Genomic DNA, 22,917 nt, shown 5'->3' with positions numbered 1-22,917 from the left:
TAATAAGCTATCAAAAGGGATGGGATTCTCTAAGGTCAGATATCATGAGCGAACTAAAGAGAATTGTATGTCAGTCTGCGGACTGACCACAGCCTAAGCTACCTGCCAGCAGATGATGCAGTTGAGCAAATAAAGACTCATTTTCTTTGGAATTAGCAGGATTGTTGATTTCTGGCTATACTGACTGGTCCATGCCCAGCATGGAGAAACTGATGCCTTCTTTGTTCCCTATTTCCTCTTCTTTGCTCAACTAAGAGTTTCATCCCGGATTCCCATCACGTTTAAAGAATACAGTTAGAACTTCCAGTTTCTACCTGAGGCAGGATGGCGGAGTGAAAAGAACACTAAGAGTCATCACACATTCAGAATCTGGGTTCCAGCTCTACCACTTCCTAGCTGTGTGATATTAGGCCAGTCTCTTATTGGAATGTGTTTATATCAGAATGAGTCACATTTTCTCCATGTACAAAATGAATACCACAATATTTGCTAGGGTGTCATAAGAATCAAATGAGACATTGCATATGAAAAACTGCAATCTGCATAATATTAAACATTTTTCACTGTTGACTGCATCACCTCTCAAATCTATTGTTCCCTAATTCCAATCCCCCTTCCCTTTCCTTTACTCAGAGGTTATTTCCTTCTTTTCCAGGCTTTTGTTCCACTATGACTTTATTTACAGTTGCATCCTAGCCCATCTCCTGGATGGTGGTTTACTTTTATGAATCAGCCATGAAGGCAAAGTGATTTTCAGAGAACACATAGAAAGTTGCATCTTGTTTACAGGATAGATTGTAAATCCTTCCTGTCCATTTTCCTCATTCATCACTTTCTTAATTCCTATATTCTGTCTAGAGCAACAAGACCAAGCTTCTAGACAATCCCTGAACACTTTTAAGGCCTTTAAATGGGTTTAAAAGTGCCAATGAAACATGAAAAATTTTTACAAATGTGTAAAAGTACTGAAATGTGACTTAGAAATATATTGTCAACACTTATAGCACCATTTCTGGGTTACATAGTAGGTTTTAATCAAAGGTCATCTGGAGTTGTTTTTTTTTTTTTTTTGTCTAGAAGATTTTTTAAGAGAAACAGACATGTAGATGTATGTCAGATGAGTCAACATTATTTTGCGGCTTCTACATGTTTTTGACAATGACAATGCAGGCTTATATTTTTCTCTTTGCAAATAAACTTGCAGCTTACTAACATCTGTACATATTTTCTGCCATTTTGCTGAGGGTATTTTAGAGGTAAGGAAGGAGTCATGGTTATATTGGGACTACTACTACAGTCAAAAGAATAAAAAGGAACATTTAACCTGCAAGATGCTGAATGTGGACAGAGCCTGAGCTGGTGATAAAGCACGCAGACGATAATGGGTGGAAAAATAAGTGGGAACAATGTGAGCTCAAATGTAGCTGAAGTGGATTTTCAATTTTACATTTGTTACCATAGAGGAACTTCTTTTCACATTCCCTGCATTATCAATCTCCTAAAGCACTGGATTTCCAGATAATGAAATTATGGCAAAACTGGAAATCTCATCATGCGGCCTGGTTTGTGGCTGATTTTTTTTTTCCTCTTAATCTAAAGTATTCCATTTCTTTTAAAAAGGCCTTCTAGTAAAGGCAGAGTTCACTGAGTTATTTAATTACAGCTAGACAAACTAGTCAGAACCCATTGGCTGAAAAGGAAAGGAAAATAAATGCCAAGCTCTGATGTGAAGCCATTAGTGATGTGAGATGTTGGGATTTGAGGCTTATTAGTGATTTTGATCAGTACAGGCCTGTTTTCCTCCCTCGGGGCCCCCCACCTCCAGTTTTGGCAGGAAAAGGAATGGCTACACCGCGAGCAGTGCCCTTGCCGAGGGTTTCCGGTGAGGAAAATCAGAGCTTTGGCAAATAGCACCTGATTCTGGAATGATGGCGGAGGCATCCTAGTTCATTATTTAGCAGCATTCCTTTTCTCTGGGCACCTTTTTTCCCTCTCTTTGCTTTCCCCAGGGTGCCTGGACCAGATTAATTCCCTTCCCTGCCCACAACTTGCAGCAGGAAGTGAAAATCTGCAGACTTCTCAGGGGGGGAAGAGTGTGGAGTCATATTCCCAATTAGCCTGACTCAAATCCAAAACTGCTTCCAAATTACGTTGGTTGACAAAGGGAAAGAGGTTCCCTGCAGATCATTCCTGGGGTTTCTACAGCTTGCCCTGCCTCCAACCTAGGCCTGTGGCACCTGAGGATGGAGACCTGCCAGGGAGCCCCCTCTTTCCTTCCTCCCTCCCTCCTTCCCTCCCTCCCTCTTCTTCCTCCCTTTCTTTCTTTCTCTCTCACTCTTTTTTTTTTTTTTTTTGTGACAGAGTCTCGTTCTGTCGCCCAGGCTGGAGTGCAATGGCACAATCTCAGCTCACTGCAACCTCCACCTCCCAGGTTCAAGCGATTATCCTGCCTCAGCCTCCCCAGTAGCTGGGATTATAGGAGCGTGCCACCACGCCTGGCTAGTTTTTGTATTTTTAGTAGAGACAGAGTTTCACCATGTTGGCCAGGCTGGTCTCTAACTCATGGCCTCAAGTGAGCCGCCCACCTCAGCCATCCTTTCCTTTCTTCCTGGCTTTCTCACCTCTCTCTCTAAATGAGGCTCTCTGAGACACTTACAGTGTCTTCCTCTAACTGGCTCCTCTCTACCCTGTACCTACTGGAAATTCTTTGAGATTTGGCACAGTAATCTCACTCCTTTCAATTTATTCTAAAAAACAAACAAATGAACAAAAACTTTCCTACAACAAGAAAGTTAAAATTAATTGAAACAAAGATATCCATTGCCGCATTACCTAAATAGGAACAAAAAATTAGGGAGACAATTGCAGATTTAACAACAGAAGGCTGATAAAGCAGCCATGGCATGCCCTATGTTAAAGGGAGAATTGTGGGGGGGAAGAAACTTTATATATATACACACACACTCACATATATATAAAGGTTTTTAAATGTATATTTTATATATATACATATATATGTACCTACATATATAATGAATGTTGAAAGAAAAATGCTAAACTCAAAACTGCACAGATACTATGATTACAATTACACAAAAGTGCTTAAGTAGATAATACAGGTAGAAAAGAAAAAGAAAAAAAACCCATGATTTATTAGGATATGGGGAGTATGATTGGTTTTTATTTTTTATTTTTATAACAAATTTGCCTATAACATAAATATAATAATAATAATTTTGCAATGCTTAAGCCATTTTGATTTCACATTATGTATACTTTTTACCCACAATTATTGTAATTAGTAAAAAGCATCACTGATCAGAAATGCTGTTAATGTATACTGGTATAATTGTCCACATTTTCATCTACCCTTGTTAATGTCTTATTAACATTCAAAATGCATTTGTGTTTCATTGGAGTACTTGGTATTAGATAAGCCTTCTTAACCCAAGAGCAATATATGCTACTTCCAATTTTAAAACTTCATTTTAGTACATACATATGCCAGGGTACATAAGTGTCACTTTCACTTTCTGTGTATAAATAGAGACTAGAGGATGGGTAGACCTAAGCTATATGCACAACTACACTGTGAAGGACTGGAGGAAAAGCTACATCTGAAACTGGCTCTTATGTCATCCAAATAAACACAAGCAAAAACACATCCTTATTACTTTTTCCCAAGATTTATTAGTACCAAAATTTCCACTGCTTTTAAGAGTCTGAAAAGACAGGCAAACTGCCAAGTGAAAAGAACTTTAAGGAGAACACTTAATACCCACCTGTTAAATGTATATATTACAGAGTTTCAGGGGGAAAAAAAGAACCATTACATTAAGGGAAAAGACATGAAAAAGAAATAACAATCTCTTCCAATTACACTGAGGGTCAATCCCAGGCTCTTTTTTGCATTAATATTTGCATTTTGAGCAAAACTCATTTATTTCATTGAAACCACATCAACTTTAAGCTTCCCAGATCAACCAGAAATTACCAACTCTTCCATTTTAATTAAAGCTTTTACCCCCGATCCTAGGCATTGTGTGGGGACAGACCTATCTGAAGATTAGTTTCTTTTGCTGAAACAATCTCTTGGCACTCAAGGAAATAGTCTAAAATGGAAATTCAGGCCAGCCTTCTCTTTGGGGGAATAAAGAACAAGACAAACCTCTATTTCAGATGTATTGCTGTGAAAGAAGGAGGTGAAACACATAGAAATAGAATGGCTTTTTGCCTCACCTAAATAACCATCTTCCATTATCACACATGCCTCAAAAATATTCACAACTCAAATTTGCTTCCAGCAGGGCTACTGATTTCTGGTATCATAAAACGTGGCGATAACAAAGCAACCTTGTATTTGCATAATGCTTCAGGCAGTCTTCAAAGTCCTTCCACGTTCATCATCTTATTTCATCCCCGAATCACAGTTGTGAGGCTGGCAGGAGAGGTGTTATCTCAAATAAGCTTTAAGATCCATTTCTGATTTCCTAGATAAGTCTTCCACCATCTTATTTCATCAGAAGGATCTAATTATACCTCTTCTAGAAACCAGCTAAAATAAGCCGAGGACCTCAATAAAACAGGAAAACCTGGAACAAAGAGTGATTCTCACATGCCACCACATTTGAGGTCATTCCGGGGAGAAGAGGAGCCAATAGGGAAAGGACAGCAAACACCAAACATCTAGAATATGGGTTCCTGCAAAACAACCGGCTGATGCGACATGAGGGACTCCATCACACAGGATGAAATGAAAGGGCATCCTGGCAGAACCCCAGGAAGCATCCTTTCACTGAGGGTTCCAGGGATGAGCCCTGGAAAAGGTGCAGCATGGTCTCACTAGGAGGCAGGGTTAAATGCAGACAAGAAAAATAGAAAATCACAAGTGCTGGGGATTCCCTCTAACGAATGGAACTCTTTTCCAGATGGATGTATCTTCTCTTATTTGTCAGGGGAAGAACATTGGGCACAGAAACTCCCTGTACTTAGAGTGAATGATGGGTCAACTAAAACTCTAGGAAGAGAAAGCTGGTCCCTAAAGGAAGGCTTCTCCAACATAGGGAAGGAAGAAGTCAAACTCCTCTGCTGGAAGACCCCGAGGTGCCAGGTCCCAGACCTCCTGCCCAGGCCACTGGGCTACTGAAATGGTCTTTAATTGAGACCTAGTGCTAAAATCAAATCAGAAGATTCTAAAAGGCTTTAGGTAGATGTTGGAAAGATCCAAGGCCAACCACACATAGCAGGGAAACATGGCTGGCCTTAATAACCTTCTGCTCTGCCAAAGATTGGTGGCATCTATAAAAAAAAAAACTGTGAAAAAAATATGAAAGAAGGCTTTTGAGAAACTCTCAAGGAAATTAAGCAATTGTTTGCAAAATATTTACTACAATAAGTAGAAGTTTTAAATGGCACTTTTTTGTCATTTAATTCAAGAAAATATCAACAGGGTAAAAGCTGAAAGATGAGATAAGACAACAGATTGAGATAAGGTATTAGGGTCTGAGTTAATGCAGAACGGAAATTTAAAACATCATAGCTTAATCTTGAAGGTCTTTCACTTTAATAGCAGAATCAACACAGGAGATCTATGTAGAAGTCAAGATAGAGACAATTTCTAGAATGCTTAGAATAAAAAGTAAAATGAGAAAAAAAAAGAAACTAAAGATCTTATACATGAAAAAACAGAACAAATGTAATATGGCTTTAATGGCAGAATAAACAGACAAATACATGGAATATAATAAAAAGTCCCAAAATAGAGTCAATAATTTGGGACTAAAAGAAAACTAGGAAAATATATTTAACCTTGTGATGGGAAAGTTTTCTAAGCAAAGAAAGAAAAAAATGCAGGACTGATGGACCTGGCTACAAATTTGAAATACGTATGTGTAAGAAGAAACCCACAAAGTAGGAAAAATATTTGCAGCGTGTAAAAGAAAATGGCTTTACTATCTTTGAGATCAGAAGTGTCCTCACAAATTTATTCAGAAAGAAACAACATTAAAATAGACAAAGGATAGAAATAGGAATTGTAGAAATACTAATAGTTAAAAGACTTACAAAAAGAAATTCATCCAAAGTGCTACCTTATAACTGTTTAATTTAAAAAATGTGTTTCTTTCTCCCATCAAATTGGCAAGAATTTACAAAATATATATATCCATATTGGTGAAGATGCAGAAAAAGCTAGCACTTGTGTACATAGATAATAGGCATGTAAATTGATACAAGCTCCCTGGATGGAAATTTTGCAATATATATCCAAAGCAAAAACTTGTTTGAGTCAACAATCCTACTTCTTTGAATTTATTCTAAGGAAGCAATCAGAGACATGTATTTCCATTTATTTATAGTAGTAAACATGGGAAAATAAGTTAAATGCCCTAAAACAAGAGGGATAAATATTGTAATATATCCATATAATAGATACCAAAGAGCCACTGGCAAGCATAATAATAATATTCAATGACATAGAAATATATATATATAATAAATATTAAAAGGCAGTTTCTAATCAGAATGTACATTTTTAAACAAAAATTTATATGCATCTGTATGCATATACAAGGCAAAGATCTAGGAAGAAATGTACAAAAGGATTAGCATTGTTTATATGGATTACAAGTGACTTTAAGTTTCCTTATTAATGCTTTTTTGAAATTTTAGATTACTTAGAAGATCAAATCATTCCAATAATCAGATGGAAAAATCATCATTTTAAAGATTCATTCTAACACTGATGATTTATCATTCTAATAGTCCTACCTTAAGATGAGGAATATATGTCCCAGAAAGACCAAGAGATTTTCTCAAGATCCCACAACTTACAAGTTTTCAGTGAACAGAGATTATACCTGTTGGTTTCACTGTTGTATCCCCAAAATCTATCACAATGCCTGACACATGGCCGGTGCTCAATAAAGATTTGTCATTTCAGTGACTGAGCATGTGAAGGAAAAGAATAAGTTAACCTCAGAACAAGAACCCAAGACCCTTGAAGAATTAAGACCATTGTGTAAAAGTGTCGTGTACATTTGAAATATGCTGTTACAGATCCTGTTGCATTCAAAAAATGAAATTGAAAGCCTCACACATCTACTTCCATCTCTGAACTCCACGGTTGCAGTACAGGTCAGAGAGGAGCAAGGGAGCCCGCAGACCAGAGATAGTCCTAAGCGGCACTGCCCACAGGCATTTGACAGAGTGCACGGTGGAGGAAACGTCTCAGCAGGTGAGCTGATGAAGACTGCAGTTGAAGCATAAGCTCTGAAGAAACTGAGGGTTTGCTGCAACTGGTGCAAAAGTGGAGATTCAGGGTGGCAGCTGTCTTGCTGCAGAGTCCACAGCTCAAACAGAGGCGGTGTGTTGAGGAAGAGAGGTTTGGGACAAGGCAGAGTTAACTCCTCTACTGTTTCCAAGAGTCAGGGATCCACTAGATACTAGTTTGGTAAAGTGTCCTTTGATCTGTGATCAGATAGGCAGGCTTCTGTGGCTGAAGGTGCCATGCCTTAGCTTTTAATTATAGGATCGTGGACATTTGTTTTATTCTGGACTGAATTGTGTTGCAGCCCTCATGCCCAATATGACTGTATCTGGAAGCACGGTCTGTCAGGAGGTAATTAAGGTTAGGTGAAGTCACAAGGGTGGGGCCCTAACTGATAGGACCGGTGGTGTCTTTATATGAAGGGGAAGAGACATCAGAGATTGTGCTCTCTGTCTGTCCATGTGCACAGAGAAAAGGCCATGTGAGGATACAGCAAGAAGGCGGCTGTCTACACGCCAGGAGAGAGCCATCGCCAGAAACCAACCCTGCTGGCACCTTGATCATGGACTTATAGCCTCCAAAACAGCAAAAAAAAAACATCTGTTGGTTAAGCCCCCAAATCTGGTATCTTGTTATGACACAGCCTAGGCTGACTAATACATATGCCATCCATCTACACTAGATGTTCTCCTGGGGTCTTTCTTCTTCTACACAGCAATCAGTTCAATTTCCAAAAGCAAAAAGGGTAGTCCCAATGTTTCTAGAATTAGGTCACTTCGTTTCTTCCAAAATATGTTTAAAACAGCATTTAAAGTGAGGAACACTTACCATAAAAAGTATTAGGAAAAAGCAAATTTTTGCTGGAGAAAAAAATCATGTACGGTGGGATGTGCAGTGCCCGTGATTGTGGAATCATGTTTGTAATTATCTACGTGGCTGTCTGCCTACACAAGTGACTACATCAATGTGTTACAATTTTAAATAAAAGTCCTGCAACTCAAAAAATTAAATTACCACCAAAGCCTGGAGGAACAGTTTTCTGTGGTGTTCAGTACAGAGCTAAATATGTCTCTATGATGTCTGTGCATTTTAAACAGAGTCACATGAGAAATAAAAGAACACAGGCTCATCTAGGCCTCTCTTTTGCGGTTTGGGGAAAAAAGCACTATTTCCCCAGAAAGCCCTTGAAGAGAAGTTAAAGTTAGGGATAAGAGAAAAAATAAAGCCAATGTGATCAGTATTAAAGTCAGAGAAGGCTTGGGTAATGTGAAGTAACAAAGTTAACAAATCCTTCTGAAATGTGGAATCTTAAACAACATGAGCCAATCCTGAGCTACAGTTTCTGATGTCTCAGGTTTCTTCTATAAAATTTGTGGCTGGACTAAGAACAATTATAGCACTTTGTAAAAATAGCACTGTGTGGAGTCCAAAAATTAACCCCACCACTGGCAAGGGCAAGGACTAGTGTGATAGCCACCGATTTCTTTCTTTCTTTTTTTTTTTTTTTTTTTTTTTGTAAAGTCATGACTTTATTGCGTATGTAACAAAATGAACCTGACCTCCTGGGTCCAGCCTGCTGTACAATCACTGTTTGTTTTGTGTTTCCAGCTGGTTCCATAAACACATTAAATAGAACTAGTATTTCATTAAATACTTTTGATTTTGACATAAAACAGAACATTAGTGTACAACTTTCACAAAATAAATCAGTGATGAAAACAATGGGAAGGATAACAGGGATAGCAGCAATACTTAAAAACAAGATATTACAAAATAAATTTAAAAATACATTATAAAGTGGTTGAGAAACAAAAATAAACAAATTTTTAAAATCCACACTATATTTTGGGAAGGTTGCCATGCAGCACACACCTGGCTGCAGATGGGCGGGGAGAGGGGACATTTTGTCTGCAGAAGGCCTTTCCTGACATCTCAGACTGAGTGACAACCTAATTTGAATTCGGACCGTAAGGCTGAACAAGCTTAGGGGCTGCAATTCGATCTGGTGGGAGATTCTCTTTTCAGAACTTGAGAGAGCCCTTTTCCTGTCGCCCCAGGCCTCCCAGGCAGCCTCAGCTCTTCCTACTGAAAGCACTGGTGGAGTGGTGTTAGCTACATCCCTGAGTGTTGGCTGATAGCCACTGGTGAGGGCAAGCCTGAAAAGCAGGGCCCCTGAAGCATCTGGGCAGAGGGGCGGAGGGCATGGCTGGATCACCTGGGATCACTGAGAGGGGCCACAGAGAGATCACATTTGAATGGATAGCCACCGATTTCGAGTGAGGTTTAGTCTGTGGGAAAAAACAACGGACAAGTGTCCCCACCCTTATGTGAATGACAAGGCAGGCAGGGCAGTCTCTCAGACAACCCCAATAAGGTCAACAGCTGCAACAAGGCTCCCAGGAGCTCCTCCAACGTACTCTGATCACCTCATTATTCTGTATAACATTTTTATATTAGATTATCTTTTTACCCTATTACTTTATACTTTGTAGCATGTATCATTAATTATTCTCAAATTGAACTCTTTTATTTTGAGCGAATCTTCCATTTCTCTTGATCCAACCTCACAACACACCTTTAAATATTCTGCACAGGGCTGTTGCTCTTTAAATACTCGTTAACTATTTAAGTAGCTAGGTAAGTCAGATTACAGTAAACACAACTTAAACGAAACTCGCTTTAAACAGAGCAATAATAGAAGAAAAAGTTGGATTAACTAAACAAACAAAATAGTAGAGTACTTGCTGAACAAAGGGATTCTCCATCTCTCAGCAAATTATATTTTAAAAGTCAAATTCCTAGGGTGCACTTAAAATGTGACTTTATTTTTGAAGATTTTGTATCCACATTATTTTCAAAAAATACTTCTAGGAATACATAACATTTATAACCTGAAAAAAGTGATCAGAGAATTCTATAAAGAACATTTCTCAGTGTAAAATAATGTGCACAGAACAGCCTATCTGTCGCTCCCATCTCTACATTAATGTTGCCCTCCCCACCCTTGAGTCAGTTTTTTGCACAGAAAATTACTCAGTGGAAGTGGGGCAGGGATGAAAATTCTCTCACCAATGCAGCTGGGGCCAGCTATAATACTGTAGAAAAATAGGTAAGCAGCTTTGTTTCACCTAATGATGGGAAAACAGAAATTTTTTTCTTTTGAATCCCATCTTTCTGAGTCCCCAAACAGTTAAGTACTCCAAAGCATATTTGATTATTCCACCAATATTTGTTTTATTTAATCCAACTTTACAGGCCTTAGGGGAAGCAGGCACATGCTGCCAGCTGCAATTCCATTATCACCTGCAGCTCAACCCCCACCTGCTTTTCAATTTTTCTATTTGCTTACTCAAAGACCCAGATTTTAGTCTGTTTGCAGGTTGCTTTCAATTGATGGCATGATGAAAGAAAAACAGGGAATTTCTGAAATACGTAATCCATCATCTCTAGCCAGGTGGTTGAGTAGAAGATTTTTTGAGTTGCAGGACTTTTATTTTAAATTGTAATGCATCCTCAACTCAACCACCTGGCTAGAGAAGCTGGATTATATATTTTGGAAATATATTATCTGTATTTAATCAATACTAATATGGTTCGGCTGTGTCACCACCCAAATTTCATCTTGAATTGTGGCTCCCATAATTCCCATAATTCATGTTGTGGGAGGGACCTGGTGGGAGATAATTGAATCATGGGTGCAGTTTCCCCAAATACTGTTCTCGTGGTAGTGAATAAGTCTCACAAGATCTGATGGTTTAATAAGGGAAAACCTCTTTTGCTTGGCTTTCATTCTCTCTTGCCTGCCACCATGTAAGACATGCTTTTTGCCTTCCACCATGATTGTGAGGCCTCCCCAGCCACGTAGAACCTCTTTTTCTTTATAAATTACCCAGTCTCAGGAATGTCTTTATCAGCAGGGTGAAAACTGAACTAATGCAAGTACCCATCCGCCAAGAAACGCCCAGAGCTCTATATCATGCCTCTCCCTCAACTAGAGGGACCAGAGAGGAGCCAGAGAGAAACACAGGCAGAGGTTTACATTTCTAGAGGTGAGGGCATGCAAAGCACCCACTCCTGGGGAGAGCTGAGAGGGGACTGCCAGAGGTCAAACTGCAAGAGTCCTTTCCTTTCCATTCTCTCTCAGTTTGATGCCTGGATCACCTATTCAGAATCACAGGGAGTTTTTTTAAAAGGCAGGTTCCTGACTGAATAATAAGAACTACTAGGGATAGAGTTTGGGGCATTAGATGTTTCACCAGCTCCCCCAGTGCTTCCTAGGAAAACGGATTTTTAAAAATCGCGGCTTTCCTTTCCTCTCCTTTCAACTCTCCCATCTCTCCCTGGTGGCTGCCAAGCCCAGATTGGCAGGAAAAGAAACCAGACTGAGTGAGCTGTCTTCTGGCTTCAGCTGGATAGCACCTCAGTGAAAGGCAAAATCAGGGAGAAATAGTCTCAAGGCCAACCCGCCGGCAACCTGGAAACAGCAGGCTGAGAGGTGTGGAGCATAAAGGAAGCCCACTTTTGGCAGGGGCACTGCTCTAATGCCTTCCAGCTCTCAAGCTCTTCAACTGTCAGTTTTCATTTCTCAGAATCTTATCTTTCCCTCCCCTCCCAACTTTTTTTCTCCTCTTCCTAACCACTTTCACAACCTTGCCCTTTAGCTATCCGAACACCCTACTGAAACTCAGTACAGATGCTCCTTGACTCACGACGGGATTTCTCCCCATAAGCCTGCGGTAAACTGAAATTGAAATGCATCACCTAAATCGAAATGCATTTGACACACCTAACCTACCCGACACCATAGCTTAGCCTGGCCTACCTTACACAAGCTCAGAACACTTACATTAGCCTACAGCTGGCAAAAATCATCTACCACAAAGCCTGTTTTATAATATAGTGTTGACGATCTCATGTGAATTATTAAATACTGTACTGAAGTATGGCTTCTACAGAAGGTGTATCGTTTTCTCATAAAGTCGAACAATTGTTAAGTTGAAACACTGTAAGTTGGGGACTGTCTGTACTTCCAGAAAGAACCATTATCTTTCCTCCTATATCAAATCCCTTGCTCAATGTTCCTGTTTTAGTCCGGAGCACCGACATGCTTATAGGCAACGAGCACAAAACCAAGTGAAACAAAAATATTGGAATATATGAACCAAGAATTTTAAATAAGAAAGACAAATATATTTAAGAAGTTGAGAAGATATTACCAATATGAAGCAAAAACATGAAATCATAAAAAATATAAAGCAGACATATTGGGTAGTAGGAATATATACCATGGCCAAGTAAGATTTATTGGTTTAATAGATGAAAACCCATTAATGTAATGTACCACATTTATAGAAGGGAAGGCAAAAACCCTAAGATCATCTCAATAGAGCCAGAAAAAGCTTTGAACAAAATCTAACACCCTCTCATGACAAAAACACTCAACAACTAGGAATAGCAATGAAGTTTCCCAACCTGATAGGGCCATCTGTGAAAAGCCCTACCAACAAACTTCATGGTGGATCAGAAGCTTTGCCCCTAAGATGAGGAGCAAGACAAGAACATCCCCTTTCGCCACTTCCATTTGACATTGTAGCGGAGGTTCACAACAGGACAATTAAGTGACAAATCGTGGGGGTGAGGAGGGTGAGGGAAGCATCTAAACTGGAAAGAAGAAATAAAACTCTCTCTACTTGCAGATGACATAATCCTAACTGATCCACCAAAAATTATAATTAATAAACTAATTCAGCCAGGCTGCAAGAAGCAAGATCAAAATACACAAACCAATTGCATTTCTAAACACTAACAATTAACAACCTAAAAATGAAATTAAACAACTTCATTTACAATAGCATAAAAAAAAAACTACTTAGGAACAAGCTGATTCTAAAACTCACGTGGACTCAGATTAGCCAAAACAATCTTGCAATGAACAAAGTTGGAGAGCTCACACTCCCCACTTCAAAACTTACTATAAAGCTACAGTAATCAAGACAGGGTGGTACTGGCATAAAGATGGATATATAGATCAATGGAATAGAATTAAAAATCCATAAATAAATCCTTCCATTGGTGGTTAATGGATTTTTGACAACCATGCCAGCACAATTCAACAAATAATGATGGGACAATTAAATATATGCAAAACAGTGGAGTTGGACTCCTACCTCCTACCATATACGGAAGTTAACTCAAAATGTATTGTAGGCCTTGATGTAACAGCCAAAACTATAAAAGCCTTTGAATATTTGTAACCTTGAGTTAAACAATGGCTTCTTAGATGTGACACCAAAAGCACATGTGACAAGAAAAATAAATAAATTGGATGTCATCAAAATTTTTAAATGTTGTGCTTCAAAGACACTGGTGGCTCATGCCTGTAATCCCAGCATTTTGGGAGGCTGAGGCGGGTGGATCTCGAGGTCAGGAGTTCAAGACCAGCCTGGCCAATATGGTGAAATCCCGTCTCTACTAAAAAGATAAAAATTAGCTGGGCATGGTGGCGGGTGCCTGTAGTCCCAGCTGCTTGGAAGGCTGAGGCAGGAGAATCACTTGAACCCAGGAGGCGAAGGTTGCAGTGAGCCGAGATCATGCCACTGCATTCCAGCCTGGTGATAGAGCAAGACTCCGTCTCGAAAACAAGCAAACGAACAAACAAACAAAAACAAAAAGAAAGTGAAAAGACAACACACAGAATGGGAGAAATACTTTCAAATCATATATCTGTTAAGGGACTTTTATCCCAAATGTGTAAACAATTTTTTCGACTTAATTATAAAAAGACAAATATCTCAATTAAAATCATGGGCAAAGGACTTAGTTAAAGAAAACCAGAGCTGGGCAGATGTTAAAGTGGTAAAGATAGATTTCATTCAAAAACTGTTGCAAGAAGGGAAGAAATGCTCCAGCATGGAACTGGGCTTGATTCCAAATACAATCAGAACAAGTGGGGATTTATAGTCAAGGCACGAGTTGTGAGGCTTGAGGGGAGGTATTGGTTCTCCAGAAGAAATATACAAATGGTCAATAAGTTGATGAAAAGATACTCACCATCATTGGTCATTGGTAAAATATTCACCATCATTGGTCACTGGAAAAATAGGTCCTTGGAATATCACTTCACACATGCTAAGGTGGCTATCAGAAAGACAGACAATAACAAGTGTTCCCCAAGGAGGTGGAGAAATTGAGACCTTACACACTCCTGGTGGGAACATAAAATGGTGTGGCCACTTTGGCAAACAGTTTGGCAGTTCGTGAAGAAGTGAGAGTTACCATATGACTCTGAAATTTCACGCATAGGTGTACGCTCATGAGAATTGAAAAACATATTCACACAAAAACTTGTCCATGACTGTAGTAGCATTATTCATAATAATCAGTATGTGGAAATAATTCATATATCCATCAACTGATGAATGGATTTTAAAACTGCAGTATATCCTGTGATAAATATCATTCAGCTATAGAAAGGAATGAAACTCTGACACATGCTACAACATGGATATGCCTTGAAATATTACACTACGTGACGGAAGTCAGAAAACAAGGGGCACACATTATATGATTCTACACATGAAAATATCCAGAATAAGCAAATCTACAGAGACTGAAAATATATTAATGGTTTCTAGGGGCTTGGCAAAGGGGAGAATAGGCACAGAGTTTGTTTAATACTACTAACCTACGCTGCTAGTGAGTTTAGGGGTTTTGGAGGATGTGGTGTGAATGTTCTGGAAGCAGTGGTGGTGATCCATGCAAAACTCCACCAAATAACCAACAATCACCAAACTATACACTTAAAATGGTAAACTTCATAGTATTCATATCAAAATAAAGCTGTTATTTAAAAATTAAAGTTATAAAAACTACTATAAATAACTACATAAACATAAGAGATGCATATCTAGGAAACATGATAAAAAATCCCAAGAATAAAAAAGAACTTGAAAAAAATCTCAAGTATTAAAGAAATTGAGGCCAGGCACAGTGGCTGACGCTTGTAATCCCAGCACTTTGGGAGGCCGAGGTGGGCGGATCACCTGAGGTCAGGAGTTTGAGACCAGCCTGGCGAACATGGTGAAACCCCGTCTCTACTAAAAATACAAAAATTAGCTGGGCATGGTGGCAGGTGCCTGTAATCCCAGCTACTTGGGAGGTTGAGGCAGGAGAATTGCTTGAACCCGTAAGGCGGAGGTTGCAGTGAGCAGAGATGGCACCACTGCACTCCAGCCTTGGCAACAAGAGCGAAACTCCATCTCAAAAAATAATAATAATTGAAATGATCACCAACCACTTCCTCTCTTCTCTACCACCACCACCACCACTAACACCACCAACAATATTTTTTAGAGGTTCAAATGCCCAGACCATTTTATGAGGTTGATAGGTCCATTGCTTTTAAATGTTGATGTCAAAACCCTTGAGTAAAACTGAATACAACATTGTGTTTTTTTAAATAATATATCATGATCAATCATGGATTAATTAGTAATGCAAACATAGCACAAGATTAAAAAATCAATATTATTCACCACATTAATAGACTAACAGAAGAAAAACTACATATCTAAATCAATGCAGAAAAATCATTTGACAAAATCTGGCACCTATTTATAATATTTTAAAAATTCAAGTAGCTAGGGAAAGATAGGGCTGTTCTTCTCTCCATACAGGTTATATGAAAAATCTATAACAACCATTATACTTAATACGGAAATATTGATAGCATTCTTTTAAAGACTAGAAACAAGAAAAATACGGCCACTATCACTACTGCTGCCGAATGTAGCACTGGACTTCCCTGCCAAGAAAGAAAGAGATCTAAGAATAGGAAGGGAAGAGCTAAAACGTATTGTTTGCAAATAATAACAAACATTTATCTAGAAAATTTGGCAGAATCCATACATAGACCCTTAAAACTCAGAGTTCCATCAGTTTGATGGACGTGAAGACACACTGCCCCGATCCCCATTCAACGGAGAATCATTACCCCTGCTCCTGGGGTTTGACAGACCCCAGCCTTTTCAGGGATCCCCTGAGCTGCAGAGAGCTGCCTTGCCTAAGGTCAAATCCATCCCAGGATGTGATGATAAAAGTACATAAGTCAGTAAATAATAAGAGGGGTGGCTTGCATAGACTGAGTTGAAAAACATATTATGAACTTTTAACATTCTGCATTCTGAGGTTAAATAATATTTAACTTGTACAAGTACACACTGTATAGAGCCAGGATTTGAACCCAGGCTTTCTGACTTCAGAGACTAAAGTCTTAACTCCAGTGCTGGACTGCAGGATACGTTTTCCTAGCACCCAAGATCACGCATTGCATATTGATGCTTCTAAGCGTTTGCTGATTCTCACCCCAGTTCCTGGGATACACATATGCCTCCCTTTGATATACTAGACTATGTATATGTAAACAGACCCTTCAATGTCTATTGCAAGACTGACCCGTCTCTGAAATCTTCTCCTGTATCTCCAGAACACTAATTTCATCCTATACTGACCTCTCACAGCTCTCATTGTCTTGGCCACATAGTTTAGCCCTTTCTGATTTTCATTTCGGCAATTCATAAAAGACAGATTAATAACTGCCCAGCTTGTCTCATGTGGTTCCAAACCACAACCCTTTGGCAAAGAACAGTGCATGTTAGATCTTCTATATTCTAACAAGGTACAATGTACTGTAGGTGTCCAAAAAACGCTCCTTGGTTTGAAATGATTACCTCTGGTATATTAATTAATCTCACTGTCTCAGACTGAAGTTAAAGCAAAGGAAACAGAAGTGTCTGTCAAACTCAGTTCTGCTTGTCTTTCTCAAACACATGGTCAGGATTCTATAATTTCTTCCTGACCCTCATCATTTTTGACAATCTAATTTTGATTCAGTCTCTTCATAAAAGTCAGCCTACAGATAAATATGCACATATAAAGTTAGTCCAAAACTACTGAGAAGTGTTTAACCAGTGTAATCATGCATTCAGGCTGGACATTTTCTCATCCAGGGAAAATAATAAAGTCTTCATCCTAACGTTATTGGGCACCACATTATGCAGTACCATGCATAACCCTTTCCCTCCCACCATCTGCTCTTAGCTAGATTTCAGATAAGCCTGGCCCACTTTTTTTTACCTGCTAACTAATTTGCTGTTTCATAGAAATGTACTAAGATTCTGAAAACTGGTTAATAAGGGTGGAAAATGATGACCATTATTTTTTTTTTAAAGGAGAGAGGGTTTAGCTGCCTTCAGCTCCTCGACAGCCCACTGCAGTTGTTTCTGACTTCCATGACAAAACACAGCAGCCAAGGGGAGGCTGTGGCTGCGGATTCCTTTCTTCCTTGCTGAATTAGGAAGCCAGAGAAATTAGTGCCTTAAACACAACCATCTGTTCTCTTCTGCACAGCCCTTTCTTCTGGACTTCAACAAGGGGGTGGTGATGTGTTGATTCTAAGTTACATTTCAATCCAATTTCTGGTATTTCTAATCTTACTCCTCTCTGCTGAGAGTGAATTTACAAAATTGGGCCAAAGTGAGAAAGGAAATTGACAAAGGTTTGAGTCCTATTAATATTCGTAGGTTTTTTCTACTAGATTAAACCAATTCTACCAAAAAAAGAAAAACAAGTTATGCTATATTTCAGCTATGAGAAAAGTTCAATGGTTATGAATTATAGAAGGTAAATAGTACACAGAAATACATTCATTCATTCATTCATTCATTCATTCTTCAAACCTCTGATGCATACCGTATACAAACAAGGGTCAAAATATACCTGCTTGAGTAATCTGGAATGTGAAGTATTTTGGTTGAGTTATTGCTACCAAAACAAAGAACAGCCAGCATGCACGTTCTGGTTATTCTCTTGTGAAATCTCAGCATCTCCTTCTGTGAACATCCGTTCATTAACCATCCTCATTCAGTCCTTGTGCCTCCCAACTTACTGGTCAGAATTCACACAGCCACCTTCTTCAGTGTGACATCTTCTTTTGGCTTAGTATGTCTAATGAAATTCCCCTTCCTCAAGAATTCTGGACCCTAGGATAGATGGGAACAAACAGACTGTGCTTACAGAAGAAAATTGGGATTGCATTTCACTGAAGGCTGTTCTAGGTCCACAAAGAGTAACTAGAATGTAATTTTGGATTCAGTTAACAAGATTAAAACAGAACAGACAGAGTCTGTCTCTGAATATAAAGATAGGTAACATTCCAAAACTGGTTTCACCCAAGAAATTTTTTCAATAAACACCAAGAGTGGTACATAAATTAATTGTAAAATGCTGACTAATATATGTTTCCTTAACTGTAAAATGTAAAGATAGAACATGAGAATTTCAAGTGTCCCAATCAATTTTAACACTCCGTATTCATTATATGGAGACTTTGAAATGCCATCCCAAATTTACAGCACTAAATGCTTATAATAGAAAAGAAGAAAGATCTGAAATCAATGACCTCAGCTTGCACCTTATAAAACTAGAAAAAGAACAGTACGGCAGTCTTCTTTTATAGAATATGTTCCAAGACCCGCAGTGGGTGCCTGAAACTACAGATAGTGCCAATCCCCATCGCTGTCAATCAGAACATGTTCTGTCCATGTCATCCATCAATAAATTTAATGCCTTTCCATCTTAACTAAGCACTTATCACACACTGTGGTCATAACTTTTGTAGTTTGAAAGGAGACAGCAAAAGTAACACAAATTTCTTTTTCTTCACAATTTCATGGATGGAAGATTTATTCTTATGTAAATCTTAGCAACCTCAGCATACAACTTTTGTCCTTATTAAGTTGAGAACTTTCATGTTTTCACTTAAAGGAAACACTTTACAGCTTCTCTTTGGCGTATCTGAGTTGCCAGCACCACTACTTTTGTGCTTTCGAGCCATTATTAAGTCAAGTAAGGGTGACTTGGACACAAGCATGGTGAGGCCTCATCAGTGGATCTGACAACCCGTGAGGTCTACAAGTGTGACTCACAGGCAGAGAGCACCCACAGTGCAGAGACACTGGGCAAAGGGAGGATTCACAGCCAGGGCGGGATGAAGCTGGATGGTGTGAGGTTTCATGTGCTGCTCAGGAAAGAATGCAACTTAAACCTTATGAATTGTTCATTTCTAGAATTTTCCATGTAATGTTTTCAGACCATGGTTGGCTGACGGTAATTGAAACTGTGGAAAGCAAAGCCATGGATAAGGAGGACTACTATAAATTAATCCTCATGAAAGCAGAAGAAAGGAAAAAATATAAGTATTAGAGTGGAAATCAAGAAAACAAAAATAGAAATACAAAAGAGAAAATCAATGAAAGCAAAAGCTGGTTCTCTGAGATCAGTAAAACTGATAAATCTCTAGTCAGACCAATGGGGAAACAAATAGAGAAAAGACACTAATCATGAATATCAGGAATGAGAGATAAAAAAACATGACTCCTTCTACATATATTAAAATAATAATCAAGTAATATTATAAATGACTCTGCCAATTAATTCTACAACTTAGATGAAATGAGCAAATTACCTGAAAAAACAAACTACCAAAGCTTACTTAAGAATAAATAGGCCAGGCACGGTGGCTCACGCCTGTAATCCCAGCATTTTGGGAGGCCGGGGCAGGCGGATCACGAGGTCAGGAGATCGAGATCATCCTGGCTAACATGGTGAAACCTCGTCTCTACTAAAAAATACCAAAAATTAGCCAGGCGTGGTGGCGGGTGCCTGTAGTCCCAGCTACTCAGGAGGCTGAGGTAGAAGAATGGCGTGAACCCAGTAGGCAGAGCTTGCAGTAAGCTGAGATTGCACCACTGCACAGTCTCAGCTGGGTGACAGAAATTAAATTTGTGGTTAAAATCTTTTCACAAAGGAAACATCACATTTGAATGGTTTCACTAAGAAATTCTACCAAACATTAACCAAAAAAAACACCAATTGTACACCAACTCTTCCCAAAATTGAAAAAGAGAGAATACTTTCCAACTCATTCTGATGCCAGTATTATTCTGATATCAAAAACAAGGACATTACAAGGGAAAAAAAAACACAAACTGATATACATGAACATAGATATAAGAATTCTTAACAAATTTTTAGCAAATCAAATATAAGGACATATACAATGAATAATACATCATGACCAAGGGACATTTGTCCCAGGAATCCAAGGTAGATTTAACATTTAAAAATCAATTAATAGAATTTATCATACCTACAGAAAGAGAGAGAGAAAGGGAGGGAGGGAGGGAGGAAGGGAGGGAGGGAGGAAGGAAAGGAGGAAGGGAGGGAGGGAGGGAGGGAAGGAAGGAAGGAGAAGGGAAGGGAAGGGAGGGAAGGGAGGGAGGGAGGGAGGAGAGAGGGAAGGTGAAGAAGGGAGAAGAAAACTCACATCAACATGGCAACTGGAATAGATGCCAAAAAAAAAGGGTGTGAGAAACTCAAACATAAACTGATTTTAAAAAGAAAACTTTCAGCAAACTAGGAATAGCAGGAAACTTCCTCACCCCTGTAAAAGGCACCTATGAAAACCTGCGGCTAGCATTGTACTTAATGGTGAAAGGCTGAATGTTTTTTCCAAGATGAATTAGGCAAAGGTGTCTACTGTCACCCTTTCTATATGCAATATTGTACTGGGAAGTTCTAGCCAGCATGATAAGGCAAGAAAAAGAAATTCGGTGCATCAAAATTGCAAAATGAAAGACTGAATATGCAAATGGACAATGGTCAGATCATATATAAAAACAAAAATTAGATAGCACAACAGGGTGACTAGAGTCAACAATAATTTATTATACATTTTAAAATAACTAGGAGAGTATAATTGGACTGTTTGTAACACAAAGAAAAGACAAATTCATGAGGGGATGAAGACCCCATTTACCCTGATGTAATTACTATGCATTGTATACCTGTATCAAAATATCTCATGTACCCCATAAATATACATACCTACTGTGTACCCACAAAAATTAAAAATTAAAAACAAATAGTACTCTGACCCACAAACTGTAGCAATCAGCCTGGGAAGCCAACCTACTATCTGCAGTAATGAGTCCAGGAAGGCAAACTACTGTGTAGCAGACAGCCCAGAAAGCCAAACAATAACTCCTGTAGCAATCAGCACAGAACAGCCAGAATATAATGAGTAATTGACAGCTTTTCTCATATTGCTCCCACTTCCAACTTAGAACCAACTGGAAAAAAAGCCAAATATCCACCCCAAACCAGTCATGTACACTGCCGCACTTCTAGTTAACCCACTTAAAGCTTCCCCATGCCAATCACTTCCAGTCAAGGCATACATGATTCCCTCTCTTTTCCACCATGAAGCTTCCCCACTCCCCTGCCTGCCTTTGAGTCTCTGTTAAACACAAATGATTGTGGCTGACTCTCTTGCTATAGCAAGCTCTGAATAAATACACTTTGTTTGTTTTCATTTGGATGGTCTTCATTTATTTCCACAAAATAAAGAAAAAAACCTGTTTTTATTCTCAAACAACATGATTGTAGCAGTAGAAAATACAGAATCTATTTTAAAAGCTTCTAGATCTAATTGGTAGGCTAACAATGGTTTTAAAAGCTTCTAGATCTAATTAGTAGGTTAGCAATGTTTCAGGATACAAGATTGATATCTAAAACCAATTGCATTGCTACATACTAGCAACACAAAATTAGAAATTGATATTTTTAAAAAGATGGATCTCATTCTGTCACCCAGAATGAGTGCAGTGGTGTGATCATAGAGAATTTAAATTTTAAAGAATAACATTTATAATTTAATTGTTTAAATACCATTTATAATACTATCAGAAATATGAAATATTTGGGGATAAATCTGACAAAATATGTGCAAGACCTATACACTAAAAAATACAAAACGTTGTTGAGAGAAATTGAAAACAAAAAAATTGAGAGATATATTAATACTATGGATTAAAGACTTGATATTGTTAAGATGTCAATTATCTGACAAGTTACTTACAGATTCCATGCAATTCCAATGAAAACCTCTGTAGCCATTTTTTGTAGAATTTGACAAACAGATTCTACAATGCATTTGAACATGCAAAGCACTTAGAATTGCCAAAACAACCGTGAAAGCAAAGAACAGAGATAGAGGACTTACACTACCTGCTTCAAGATTATCAAAAAGCTATGGTAATCAAGACAGTGTGGTATTGCTATCAATATACACCAACAGATTAATGAAAACAGAACACAGTGGCCAGAAAGAGATTCACATTTATATGGTCAACTGATTTTGAAAAAGAAGCAAAGGTAATTCAATGGAGAAAGGCTGCTCTTTCCAATAAAAGATGCTGAAGCAACTGGATATCCATAAGCAAAAGAATTAACTTTGATCTATAACAGCACAGTATTAAAAATTAACTCAAGATGGATTATAAATCTAACTGTGTAACCTAAAATAATAAAACTTCTAGAAAAAATATCCAGAACCCACTGAGGGAACAGATGTTCAGAAGGGAGTGGAGGAGCACGGGATGGCATCCAGAGAGTGCAGGGGAGCACAGATGTGACCAGGTTCCAAAATCATGATGGAATAAGAGGTAACATGGAAGCTCTCCTAGGAGCTCCAAAGTACTTAAGCCTGGGAAATCCCGCTTCCAAAGCAGAGGGTTATAGTTTGAAAACAG

General features: G+C 38.6%; 1 protein-coding gene across 5 annotated transcripts in view; it reads right to left on the bottom strand.

Moving 5' to 3' along the window:
* ZMAT4 (zinc finger matrin-type 4) overlaps positions 1 to 22,917 on the bottom strand; it is a 378,251-nt gene that overhangs the window by 243,486 nt on the left and 111,848 nt on the right. The gene's annotated exons all lie outside the window — the stretch shown is intronic.

The sequence above is a fragment of the Gorilla gorilla genome, chromosome 7, assembly GCF_029281585.2.
Source record: "Gorilla gorilla gorilla isolate KB3781 chromosome 7, NHGRI_mGorGor1-v2.1_pri, whole genome shotgun sequence".
Lineage (NCBI taxonomy): Eukaryota > Metazoa > Chordata > Mammalia > Primates > Hominidae > Gorilla > Gorilla gorilla.
This window is presented reverse-complemented; position numbering and strand designations above follow the sequence as displayed.